Source organism: Ranitomeya variabilis, chromosome 5 (genome assembly GCF_051348905.1).
Source record: "Ranitomeya variabilis isolate aRanVar5 chromosome 5, aRanVar5.hap1, whole genome shotgun sequence".
Taxonomy (NCBI): Eukaryota; Metazoa; Chordata; class Amphibia; order Anura; family Dendrobatidae; genus Ranitomeya; species Ranitomeya variabilis.
The window spans coordinates 179,275,648-179,289,303 of record NC_135236.1 but is presented as its reverse complement, the minus strand read 5'-3'; positions in this window follow the sequence as shown (position 1 = coordinate 179,289,303).

Below are 13,656 nucleotides of genomic sequence, written 5' to 3'. Positions count from 1 at the left end.
GGGCAGCCAGTGTAATGACTGGCGAAGAGCGGATGCATCTGAGTAACAATTAGCCAGATGGACAACCCTGGCTGCTGCATTAAGGATAGACTGGAGAGGGGAAAGTCGAGTAAGGGGGAGGCCAATTAATAGAGCGTTACAGTAGTCCAGGCGGGAGTGGATCAATAGAAAAATGGCCACCAACATAGCAGAGGCAAGAGGTGAATGCACACGTCTCATGCAGTGCATGAGACTGACGTCATAAGCCGGTGACGACAGGCGCACACTCTGCTATATTGATCGGGATTAAATTAGCAAGGAGAATATATTGATCTATAGAGGGGTCTATATAGAGTCTATCGAGTGAAAAATTAACAATAATACTACTATGACCCAACAGATCCGACTACTAATAGATTCTCAGGGACAATCGGAAAACATACTCAGCAAAGGGGGGAAAAAGGGGAAAAAAACGACCAATAAAGTCCCAGATACAGTGTAACATATCAATACATTTATTTATAGTAACAGCAACAGGGGTGTCAGCACAATGACACTAAAAGACAATTAAAAACAGGGACGCCCTCATGGGGTATGGAAATGTAGGAAGGAGGGTGATAAATTAGCATATAATGTATGTAATACTGTCAAAGTATCCAAAATCAAGCAACACGATAAGAAGTTTTCGTTATAAGAGGACAGAAAAACAGCAAAGTATCAGTGCATTCCTCTATTTTACATATTTATAGATAGTGAAATAAGATACAGCTATATATACTGCAGAAAACACTCATCGTGGGCCCATTTACGGTGTGTCACCTCGTAGTGTAGAAAGTGTTATAAGAAAACTAATCAGTAGTACACTTACATGAGTCTAGCTACTTCATCCAAGTGGCGTCCACCCTGACGCGCGTTTGGCGGAAGGCGGAAGTCGAAACGCGCGTCAGGGTGGACGCCACTTGGATGAAGGAGCTATTCTTGGAGGATTGCTGGTGTGAAATCTCGGTGGTCTTCTCAATCTAAGTGTATCCCCTTGTTTGTCCACCCTCTCTGTCTTTAGTTGTAGTTGGTGGCTGACTAGCGCCAACCCTGTCCCCATTCCTATCCAGAGCCTATTGCTAGGGTGAGGCAGGGATTAAGTTCCTGCTTGGCGATATTTGCGGAACCTATTTTGGGATGTCGAGCGAGACAGTGTATGACCCCCCTTCCCTGTGTTTGGGCTTCCCCTCCCTCTCCCAGTTGTTGTTCATCTTGTTTCTCCCTCACCAAGCATGACATAAGTGGGGGCTAAAGCAGTCGGACCACCAAAAAAAAGTTATTTTCTATTCAGTTAAGATGGATAACTTTTAAATTTGAGAACACCCCTGTAAGAATGTCTGATTTACACCTACTACAAATTAAAAAATGCACTTAACAAGATGAAGTCTTGCAAATATTAAAAATACCTGTGGAGGTGCAGGTGTCAGGGAGTTTTTCATGAATAGTGAGACCTGCTGGACTACGGCCGTTTATGGCCCCCTTTGCATCAGGGATTATTGTAGCTTAAAGGGAATCTGTAACCTCCAAAATGGATTCTAAACAAGACATACATTGATATAGGCTTTTTTACCCCCTGTAATAAAAATCATTCTAGCACTCTTCAAGATACTGGTACAGTCAGGGCTGCCACTAGGAAATTTGGGGCCCCATAGTGGCAACATTTTCGGGGCCCCCTTGAGACTCTGCCCAGGCTCCACCCCAGTCCCGCCTCCACCCCTCGAACTGTCCACAGTCCCACCGCTCTCTCTTGGAAAAACTCCACTTCTCACCAATCACACATTAACAGTTCCCATCACCAGACCACACATATAGCCAGCAGCTTTTGTTTTGGCCAAAAGATTTTTTAAGCCGCCAAAATGACAAGGTAGACTCTTTTGACTGAGCACTACTCTACTCTAACCTATTAAAGATTTGTTAAAATATCAAATACAATTTAGGTATATTTTTATTTATTTTTCAATTTTTAAAATGACCAATAATATAACATACAAGGGACAAATGCCACAGCACCATGACCAGACACCATATTACCACCACAGTGACCAAATAATACCACATACAAGGAATAAATACCACCACACCATGACCAGTCAGCATATTACCACCACAGTGCTCGAATAATACCACATGCAAGAAACAAATACCACCGCACCATGTCCAGACTACATATTACCACCACATGGTGACCAATAATACCACATACAAGGAACAAATACCACCACACCGTGACCAGACCACATATTACCACCACATAGTGACCAAATAATAGCACACACAAGAAACAAATACCGCTACACCATGGCCGGACAACATATTACCACCACATAGTGATTGAATACTACAATACTGATCATTAATAAAAAAAAAAATACTAATATCACTATAAGTGCCATTATACACAGGAAATCTTTTTTGGTATGCAGTGTCAGTGTACAGGTAATACAGTGATTACCGTTGACATTATACACAGGAGGTAATACAGTGATCACTGGTGACATTGTACACAGGACCGCTGTATATAGTATACAATGTATAGTGTCAGTGTACAGGTAACACACTGACTCACCAGTGACGTCTCACCATTGAAGTCCTTCATCTTTGCTTTTCATATTCATCCAGCACAGACCGCCATCACTTCTTCCAGCCAGGGCTAGTCTCTGCAGGAAATAACACAGTTATGTAGAGCTCCACTTGCAGAACACATTACTTATTTTTTTCCCAAATTCTAAACTACATCAGATGAAAAAAAAAGGCAACAGTGTCGCTCTGCACAGTAACAGGACCGCCTCACCCATTTAAAACAGTATCCTCAAAAAATAAAATAAATACATCACTGCAGTAATAGTATCCTTTAATTAGCCTCTATGGTAATAATATCCCCATCCTGGCCCCCTTGTGTCTCATTCCTGGCTCCAGCCATATGTTCTTCCATCCTGCCCTCATGAGTAGTGTTGAGCGATACCGTCCGATACTTGAAAGTATCGGTATCGGAAAGTATCGGCCGATACCGGCAAAGTATCGGATCCAATCCGATACCGATACCCGATACCAATACAAGTCAATGGGACTCAAGTATCGGACGGTATTCCTGATGGTTCCCAGGGTCTGAAGGAGAGGAAACTCTCCTTCAGGCCCTGGGATCCATATAAATGTGTAAAAGAAAGAATTAAAATAAAAAATATCGCTATACTCACCCTCCGACGCAGCCTGGACCTCAGCGAGGGAACCGGCAGCGTTGTTTGTTTAAAATTCGCGCTTTTACTTGGTTACGTGAAGTCCCGGCTTGTGATTGGTCAGGGCGGCCATGTTGCCGGGACGCGGACCAATCACAGCAAGCCGTGACGAAATTACGTCACGGCTTGCTGTGATTGGTCCGCGTCCCGGCAACATGGCCGCCATTAACCAATCACAAGCCGGGACGTCACGGGAGGCTGGACACGCGCGCTTTTTAAAATGGGCGCGTGTCCAGCCTCCCGTGACGTCCCGGCTTGTGATTGGTTGCGCCGCGGTCAACCAATCACAAGCCGGGAGGCTGGACACGCGCGCATTTTAAAATTTTAAAATGGGCGCGTGTCCGGCCTCCCGGCTTGTGATTGGTTGACCGCGGCACAACCAATCACAAGCCGGGACGTCACGGGAGGCTGGACACGCGCCCATTTTAAAAAGCGCGCGTGTCCAGCCTCCCGTGACGTCACGGCTTGTGATTGGTTAATGGCGGCCATGTTGCCGGGACGCGGACCAATCACAAAGCCGGGACGTAATTTTAAAATCCTTAAGGACCTGAAATTACGTCACGGCTTGCTGTGATTGGTTGCGTCTTCCATGTGACTGCGACGCAACCAATCACAACGCCGGAACGTAATTTTAAAATCCTGAAGGACCTGAAATTACGTCACGGCTTGCTGTGATTGGTTGCGTCCCGGTCACATGGGCGGCACGCAACCAATCACAAGCCGGGACTCACGTAAAGGAAAGAAAAGCGCGAATTTTAAACAAAGAACGCTGCCGCTTCCCTCGGTAAGGTGCAGGCTGCGTCGGAGAGGTGAGTATAGCAATATTTTTTATTTTAATTCTCTCTTTTACACATTTTTACATTAATGTTGTTTCGATACCGATACCCGATATCACAAAAATATCGGATCTCGGTATCGGAATTCCGATACAGCAAGTATCGGCCGATACCCGATACTTGCAGTATCGGAATGCTCAACACTACTCATGAGTATCCATTATGCCCCCATCTGATGTCCCATCCTGCCCAATCTGTCCCTTGATCCTGCCCCATCTGTCCCATGATCCTGCCCCATCTGTCTCCATCGTATCCATCCTTCCCCATGATCCTGCCCCATCCTGCACCATATCTCCATCCTGCACCATGATCCTGCCCCCTGTGTCTGCCATCCTGTCCCCTGTGTCTGCCATCCTGCCCCCATGTCTCCCATCCTGCCCCCTATCTCCCATCCTGCCCCCTTGTCTCCCATCCTGCCCCATGTCTCGATTCTGCCCCCTTTGTCTCCATTCTTCCCCCATGTCTCCTTTCTGCCCCCATGTCCAAATCCTGCCCCTTGTCTCCACTCTGCCCCCTTTGTCTCCACTCTGCCCCCTTTGTCTCCACTCTGCCCCCTTTGTCTCCACTCTGCCCCCTTTGTCTCCACTCTGCCCCCTTTGTCTCCATTCTGCCCCTTGTCTCCATTCTGCCCCCGTGTCTCCATTCTGCCCCATGTCTCCATTCTGCCCCGTGTCTCCATCCTGCCCCAGTGTCTCCATTCTGCCCCCGTGTCTCCATCCTGCCCCTTTGGCTCCATTCTGCCCCGTGTCTCCATTCTTCCCTCATGTCTCCATTCTGCTCCCGTGGCTCCATTTTGCCCCTTTGTCTCCATTCTACCCCCGTGTCTCCATTCTGCCCCGTGTCTCCATTCTGCCCTCGTGTCCAAATCCTGCCCCTTTGTCTCCATTCTGCCCCATGTCTCCATCCTGCCCCCTTTGTCTCCACTCTGCCCCCTTTGTCTCCACTCTGCCCCGTGTCTCCATTCTGCCCATGTGTCTCCATCCTGCCCCGTGTCTCCATTCTGCCCCGTGTCTCCATCCTGCCCCGTGTCTCCATTCTGCCCCGTGTCTCCATTCTGCCCCCGTGTCTCCATTCTGCCCCGTGTCTCCATGTGCCTCCATCCTGCCCCGTGTCTCCATCCTGCCTCATGTCTCCATTCTGCCCATGTGTCTCCATCCTTCCCCGTGTCTCCATCCTGCCCCTTTGTCTCCATTCTGCCCCATGTCTCCATGTGTCTCCATCCTGCCCCCGTGTCTCCATCCTGCCCCCGTGTCTCCATCCTGTCCCTTTGTCTCCTTTCTGCCCCTTTGTCTCCATTCTGCCCCGTGTCTCCATGTGTCTCCATCCTGCCCCGTGTCTCCATCCTGCCCCATGTCTCCATTCTGCCCATGTGTCTCCATCCTGCCCCGTGTCTCCATCCTGCCCCTTTGTCTCCATTCTGCCCCATGTCTCCATCCTGCCCCCGTGTCTCCATCCTGCCCCCGTGTCTCCATCCTGCCCCGTGTCTCCATCCTGCCCCTTTGTCTCCATTCTGCCCCATGTCTCCATGTGTCTCCATCCTGCCCCCGTGTCTCCATCCTGCCCCCGTGTCTCCATCCTGTCCCTTTGTCTCCTTTCTGCCCCCGTGTCTCCATTCTGCCCATGTTTCTCCATCCTGCCCCGTGTCTCCATTCTGCCCCTTTGTCTCCATTCTGCCCCTTTGTCTCCATTCTGCCCCCGTGTCTCCATCCTGCTCCATGTCTCCATTCTGCCTCCATGTCTCCATTCTGCCCAGTGTCTCCATCCTGCCCCCGTGTCTCCATCCTGCCCCGTGTCTCCATTCTGCCCCATCTGTCCCATGATCCTGCCCCATCTATCCCATGATCCTGCCCCATCTGTCTCCATCGTATCTATCCTGCCCCATGAGCCTGCCTTATCTGCCTCCATCCTGCACCATGTCTCCATTCTGCACCATGATCCTGCCCCCTGTGTCTGCCATCCTGTCCTCTGTGTCTGCCATCCTGCCCCCTTGTCTCCCATCCTGCCCTGTGTCTCCATTCTGCCCCTTTGTCTCCATTCTGCCCCCATGTCTCCATTCTGCCCCGTGTCCAAATCCTGCCCCTTTGTCTCCATTCTGCCCCGTGTCTCCACTCTGCCCCCTTTGTCTCCACTCTGCCCCCTTTGTCTCCACTCTGCCCACATGTCTCCATTCTGTCCCATGTCCAAATCCTGTCCCTTTGTCTCCATCCTGCCCCCTTTGTCTCCACTCTGCCTCCTTTGTCTCCATTCTGCCCCTTGTCTCCATTCTGCCCTGTGTCTCCATTCTGCCCCCGTGTCTCCATTCTGCCCCCGTGCCTCCAATCTGCCCCAGTGTCTCCATTCTGCCCCCGTGTCTCTATCCTGCCCCTTTGGCTCCATTCTGCCCCGTGTCTCCATTCTTCCCTCATGTCTCCATTCTGCTCCCGTGGCTCCATTCTGTCCCTTTGTCTCCATTCTACCCCCGTTTCTCCATCCTGCCCCCATGTCTCCATTCTGCCCATGTGTCTCCATCCTGCCCCCGTGTCTCCATCCTGCCCCTTTGTCTCCATTCTGCCCCCGTGTCTCCATTCTGCCCCGTGTCTCCATTCTGCCCCGTGTCTCCATCCTGCCCCGTGTCTCCATCCTGCCCCGTGTCTCCATTCTGCTTCCGTGCCTCCATTCTGCCCTCGTGTCTCCATTTGTCTCCATTCTGCTCCCGTGTCTCCATTCTGCCCCCATGTCTCCATCCTGCCCCCGTGTCTCCATCCTGCCCCTTTGTCTCCATTCTGCCCCCGTGTCTCCATTCTGCCCCCGTGCCTCCATTCTGCACCCGTGTCTCCATTCTGCACCCGTTTCTCCATTCTATCACCGTGTCTCCATCCTGCCCCCTAGTCTCAATTCTGCGCTGGGCCGCGCTCCTGCGTCGAAGATCCTTCCCGGTGTTTCAAGCCCGCACTCGACGGCAAATGATAATGACGTCATAAGCCGGCGCCGTGCGCGCTGACGTCTTCTGCCAGCCCGATTGGCTGGCGGCTTTAACTATTGCCTTGCGGGCACGCAGGTTCAGTTACTGCATCTGCAGAATCCTGCTGCTGGGGCCCGATGAGCAGTAGAGACAGGGCCCGAGCCCCCTCTGACAACCGGGCCTCATACGCCAGTCAGGGCGGTAAAGCCCTGATGGTGCCCCTGGGTACAGTACCTGAGAAAATAACTTTTCATTTGTAAGGAAATAAGGGAGCTTCAGTGCATTCTTGGATCGCTGCACCATTAGACCCCTTAATTTTGCATGTTAGGGGCTTCCCCGCTTTTGATTGACAGCATTCGCATGTGCACTAAGGTCGGGGTCACACATGCAACTACAGTGCGAGAGAATCACGCAAGGCTCTCGCCGACACTGCCACCGGCACTCGGGAACGGAGTGTGCAGCTGTATGTATTTCTATGCAGAGTTTCTCGCATTGCAGTTGCAAGTGGGACATCGGCCTAAGGGCTCATTTCCACTGGCGAGAGACAAATCGGTCCATAATCTGGACCGAAAAAAGGGATGTAGCGTATGCGATTGTCATGCGAGTGTCATGCGAGTGTAATGCGATTTTTAATCGCATCATCCGTATGACATCCGTATTACTGTCCGATTTGTACTCACCGGTGTCCTTTGAAAAGCCGGCAAATCAGTGCTGTGCACAGTAAAATCACACTGACAGGTTAGAATAGAGTAGATATATACACATAGAATAGGTATATATACATATATATATATGTCAGTGAGACACCTATATATGTATATTTATATTTAATGCAGCGCTAGATAGCATAAAAGCCGCTAATTCAATTGCCGGCTTTTCATTTCTCCTTCCCAAACCCGACAGGATATGAGACATGGTTTACATACAGTAAACCATCTCATATCCCTTTTTTTTGCATATTCCACACTACTAATGTTAGTAGTGTGTATGTGCAAAATTTCAGCGCTGTAGCTATTAAATTTAAGGGTTAAATCGCGGAAAAAATTGGCGTGGGCTCCCGCGCAATTTTCTCCGCCAGAGTAGTAAAGCCAGTGACTGAGGGCAGATATTAATAGCCAGGAGAGGGTCCATGGTTATTGGCCCCCCCGTGGCTAAAAACATCTGCCCCCAGCCACCCCAGAAAAGGCACATCTGGAAGATGCGCCTATTCTGGCACTTGGCCACTCTCTTCCCACTTCCGTGTAGCGGTGGGATATGAGGTAATGAAGGGTTAATGCCACCTTGCTATTGTAAGGTGACATTAAGCCAGATTAATAATGGAGAGGCGTCAATTATGACACCTATCCATTATTAATCCAATTGTATGAAAGGGTTAAAAAAAACACACACACATGATTAAAAAGTATTTTAATGAAATAAACACACAGGTTGTTTTAATATTTTATTGCTCTCTCTATCCATGTGATGACCCTCGCTTGGAAAAATAATAAACCAACAATACACATACCTTCAGATGACCTGTCACGTTCCACGAGGTAATCCATCTGAAGGGGTTAAAATATTTTACAAGCAGGAGCCCTGCTAATGCAGCTGTGCTCCCTGCCTGTAAGCCCCGGGGAATGAAGGAAATGTAGGTCAATGACGTATAGTTACCTTCAGTCGCGGTGATGCGCCCCCTGGTGGATGTCCTCATGAACAGCAGCCTGGGAACTTTTTCCCACGCTCGAGGTCATATGAGGACAACCAGCAGGGGGCGCATCACCGCGACTGAAGGTAACTATAGGTCATTGACCTACATTTCCTTCATTCCCCGGGGCTTACAGGCACGGAGCACAGCTGCATTAGCAGGGCTCCTGCCTGTAAAATATTTTAACCCCTTCAGATGGATTACCTCGTGGAACGTGACAGGTCATCTGAAGGTATGTGTATTGTTGGTTTATTATTTTTCCAAGCGAGGGTCATCACATGGATTGAGAGAGCAATAAAATATTAAAACAACCTGTGTGTTTATTTCATTAAAATACTTTTTAATCATGTGTGTGTGTTTTTTTAACCCTTTCATACAATTGGATTAATAATGGATAGGTGTCATAATTGACGCCTCTCCATTATTAACCTGGCTTAATGTCACCTTACAATAGCAAGGTGGCATTAACCCTTCATTACCCCATATCCCACTGCTACACAGGAGTGGGAAGAGAGTGGCCAAGTGCCAGAATAGGCGCATCTTCCAGATGTGCCTTTTCTGGGGTGGCTGGGGGCAGATGTTTTTAGCCACGGGGGGCCAATAACCATGGACCCTCTCTAGGCTATTAATATCTGCCCTCAGTCACTGGCTTTACTACTCTGGCGGAGAAAATTGCGCGGGAGCCCACGCCAATTTTTTCCACGATTTAACCCTTTAATTTAATAGCTAGTGTGCCCAAATTTTGCATATACACACTACTAACATTAGTAGTGTGGAATATGCAAAACAAAAAGGGATATGAGATGTTTTACTGTATGTAAACCATGTCTCATATCATGTCGGGTTTGGGAAGGAGATAGCAAAAGCCGGTAATTGAATTAGCGGCTTTAATGCTATCTTGCGCTGCATTAAATATAAATATACATATATAGGTGTCTCACTGACATATATATATGTATATATACCTATTCTATGTGTATATATCTACTCTATTCTAACCTGTCAGTGTGATTTTACTGTACACTGCGCTGAATTACCTGCTTTTCAAAGGACACCGGTGCGTAAAAATCGGACAGAACTCGCATGGTGTGAGTGCTGTGCGATTTGTTTCTCGCACCCATTGACTTGCATTGGCGAGTCTCGTCCGAGACTCGCAGCAAATCGCAGTATGCTGCGATTTTTTTCTCAGTCCGATTTCGGCTGAGAAAAAAATCGCAAATGAAAAGACAACTATTGAATAACATTGGCCCGAGTGCAATCCGATTTTTTTATCGGATTGCACTCGTCCGTTTTCCTCGCCAGTGGAAATGAGCCCTAAGGGCTCATTTCCACTGGCGAGAGACAAATCGGTCCGTAATCTGGACCGAAAAAACGGATGTAACGTATGCGATTGTCATGCGAGTGTCATGCGAGTGCAATGCGATTTTTAATCGCATCATCCGTATGACATCAGTATGACATCCGTATTGCTGTCCGATTTTTACGCACCGGTGTCCTTTGAAAAGCCGGCAATTCAGCGCCGTGTACAGTAAAATCACACTGACAGGTTAGAATAGAGTAGATATATGCACATAGAATGTGTATATATACATATACAGTTAGGTCCATATATATTTGGACAGAGACAACATTTTTCTCATTTTGGTTATTGACATTACCACAATTTAATTTTAAACAAAACAATTCAGATGCAGTTGAAGTTCAGACTTTTAGCTTTCATTTGAGGGTATCCATATTAAAATTGGATGAAGAGTTTAGGAGTTTCAGCTCCTTAACCTGTGCCACCCTGTTTTTTAAAGGGACCAAAAGTAATTGGACAATTGACTCCAAGACTATTTCATGGACAGGTGTGGGCAATCCCTTCATTATGTCATTCTCAACTAAGCAGATAAAAGGCCTGGAGTTGATTTGAGGTGTGGTGCTTGCATTTGGAAGGTTTTCCTATGAAGTAAACATGCGGTCAAAAGTGCTCTCCATGAAGGTGAAACAAGCCATTCTTAAGCTGTGAAAACAGAGAAAAAACCCATCCGAGAAATTGCTACAATATTAGGAGTGGCAAAATGTACAGTTTGGTACATCCTGAGAAGGAAAGAAAGCACTGGTGATCTCATCATGCAAAAAGACCTGGGCGCCCACGGAAGACAACAGTGGTGGGTGATCGCAGAATAATCTCCATGGTGAAGAGAAACCCCTTCACAGCAGCCAACCAAGTGACCAACACTCTCCCGGAGGTCGGCGTATCAATATCCAAATCTACCATAAAGAGAAGACTGCATGAAAGTAAATACAGAGGGTTCACTGCACGGTGCAAGCCACTCATAAGTGTCAAGAATAAAAAGGCTAGACTGGACTTTGCTAAAAAACATCTAAAAAAGCCAGCACAGTTCAGGAAGAACATTCTTTGGACAGATGAAACCAAGATCAACCTCTACCAGAATGATGGAAAGAGAAAAGTATGGCGAAGGCTTGGTACAGCTCATGATCCAAAGCATACCACATCATCTGTAAAACCCGGCGGAGGCAGTGTGACGGCTTGGGCATGCATGGCTGCCAGTGGCACTGGGTCACTAGTGTTTATTGATGATGTGACACAGGACAGAAGCAGCCAAATGAATTCTGAGGTATTCAGAGCCATTCTGTGTGCTCAGATCCAGCCAAATGCAGCAAAACTGATTGGTCGTCATTTCATACTACAGATGGACAATGAACAAAACATGAAGCCAAAGCAACTTAGGAGTCTATTAAAGCAAAGAAGTGGAATATTCTTGAATGGCCAAGTCAGTCACCTGATCTCACCCCAATTGAGCATGCATTTCACTTGTTAAAGACTAAACTTCAGACAGAAAGGCCCACAAACAAACAGCAACTGAAAACCACCGCAGTGAAGGCCTGGCAGAGCATCAAAAACGAGGAAACACAGCGTCTGGTGATGTCCATGAGTTCAAGACTTCAGGCAGTCATTGCCAACAAAGGGTTTTCAACCAAGTACTAGAAATGAACATTTTATTTAAAATTATTGAATCTGTCCAATTACTTTTGGTCCCTTTAAAAACAGGGTGGCACATGTTAAGGAGCTGAAACTCCTAAACCCTTCATCCAATTTTAATGTGGATACCCTCAAATGAAAGCTGAAAGTCTGAACTTCAACTGCATCTGAATTGTTTTGTTTAAAATTCATTGTGGTAATGTCTATAACCAAAATTAGAAGAATGTTGTCTCTGTCCAAATATATATGGACCTAACTGTATACATGTCAGTGAGACACCTATATATGTATATTTATATTTAATGCAGCACTAGATAGCTTAAAAGCCTCTAATTCAATTGCCGGCTTTTTCCTTCTCCTTCACAAACCCGACAGGATATGAGACATGGTTTACATATAGTAAACCATCTCATATCCCCATTTTTTTTGCATATTCCACACTACTAATGTTAGTAGTGTGTATGTGCAAAATTTCTGCGCTGTAGCTGCTAAAATAAAGGGTTAAATGGCGGAAAAAATTGGCGTGGGCTCCCGCGCAATTTTCTCCGCCAGAGTGGTAAAGCCAGTGACTGAGGGCAGATATTAATAGCCAGGAGAGGGTCCATGGTTATTGCCCCCCCCCCCGGCTACAAACATCTGCCCCCAGCCACCCCAGAAAAGGCACATCTGGAAGATGCGCCTATTCTGGCACTTGGCCTCTCTCTTCCCACTCCCTGTAGCGGTGGGATATGGGGTAATGAAGGGTTAATGCCACCTTGCTATTGTAAGGTGACATTAAGCCAGATTAATAATGGAGAGGCGTCAATTATGACACCTATCCATTATTAATCCATTTGTCTGAAAGGGTTAAAAAACACACACACACACACACATGATTAAAAAGTATTTTAATGAAAGAAACAAACAGGTTGTTTTAATAATTTATTGCTCTCTCAATCCATCAGCAACACCCTCGCTTGGCAAAATAATAAACACACAATATACATACCTTCTGATGTCCTATCACGTCCCACGAGGTAATCCATCTGAAGGGGTTAACTAATATTACAGGCATGAGCTGCGATAAACCACTCGCTCGTGCCTGTAATCCCCGGGTGCTGAAAGGAAAGCAGAGTGATCTATACTTACATTCAGTCGTGGTGATGCGCCCCTGCTGGATGTTCTCATGAACTGCAGCCTGGGAACTTTTTCCCACGCTCCAGGTCATATGAGGACATCCACCAGGGGGCGCATCACCGCGACTGAAGGAAATGTAGGTCAATGACCTACATTTCCTTCATTCTCCGGGGAATTACAAGCACGAGCACAGCTGCCTTTGCAGGGCTCCTGCTTGTAAATTATTTTAACCCCTTCAGATGGATTACCTCGTGGGACGTGATGGTTCAACAGAGGGTATGTATCTTGTGCATTTATTGTTTTGCCAAGCGAGGGTCAGCAAATGGATTGAGAGAGCAATAAAATATTAAAACAACCGCTGTGTTTATTGCATTAAAATACTTTTAAATCATGTGTGTGTGTGTTTTTTAACCCTTTCAAACAATTGGATTAATAATGGATAGGTGTCATCATTGACGCCTCTCCATTATTAATCTGGCTTAATGTCACCTTACAATAGCAAGGTGGCATTAACCCTTCATTACCCCATATCCCACCGCTACAGGGAGTGGGAAGAGAGTGGCCAAGTGCCAGAATAGGCGCATCTTCCAGATGTGCCTTTTCTGGGGTGGCTGGGGGCAGATGTTTTTAGCCACGGGGGGGCCAATAACCATGGACCCTCTCCTGGCTATTAATATCTGCCCTCAGTCACTGGCTTTACCACTCTGGCGGAGAAAATTGCGCGGGAGCCCACGCCAATTTTTTCCGCCATTTAACCCTTTATTTGAGCAGCTACAGCGGCCAAATTTTGCACATACACACTACTAACATTAGTAGTGTGGAATATGCCAAAAAAAAGG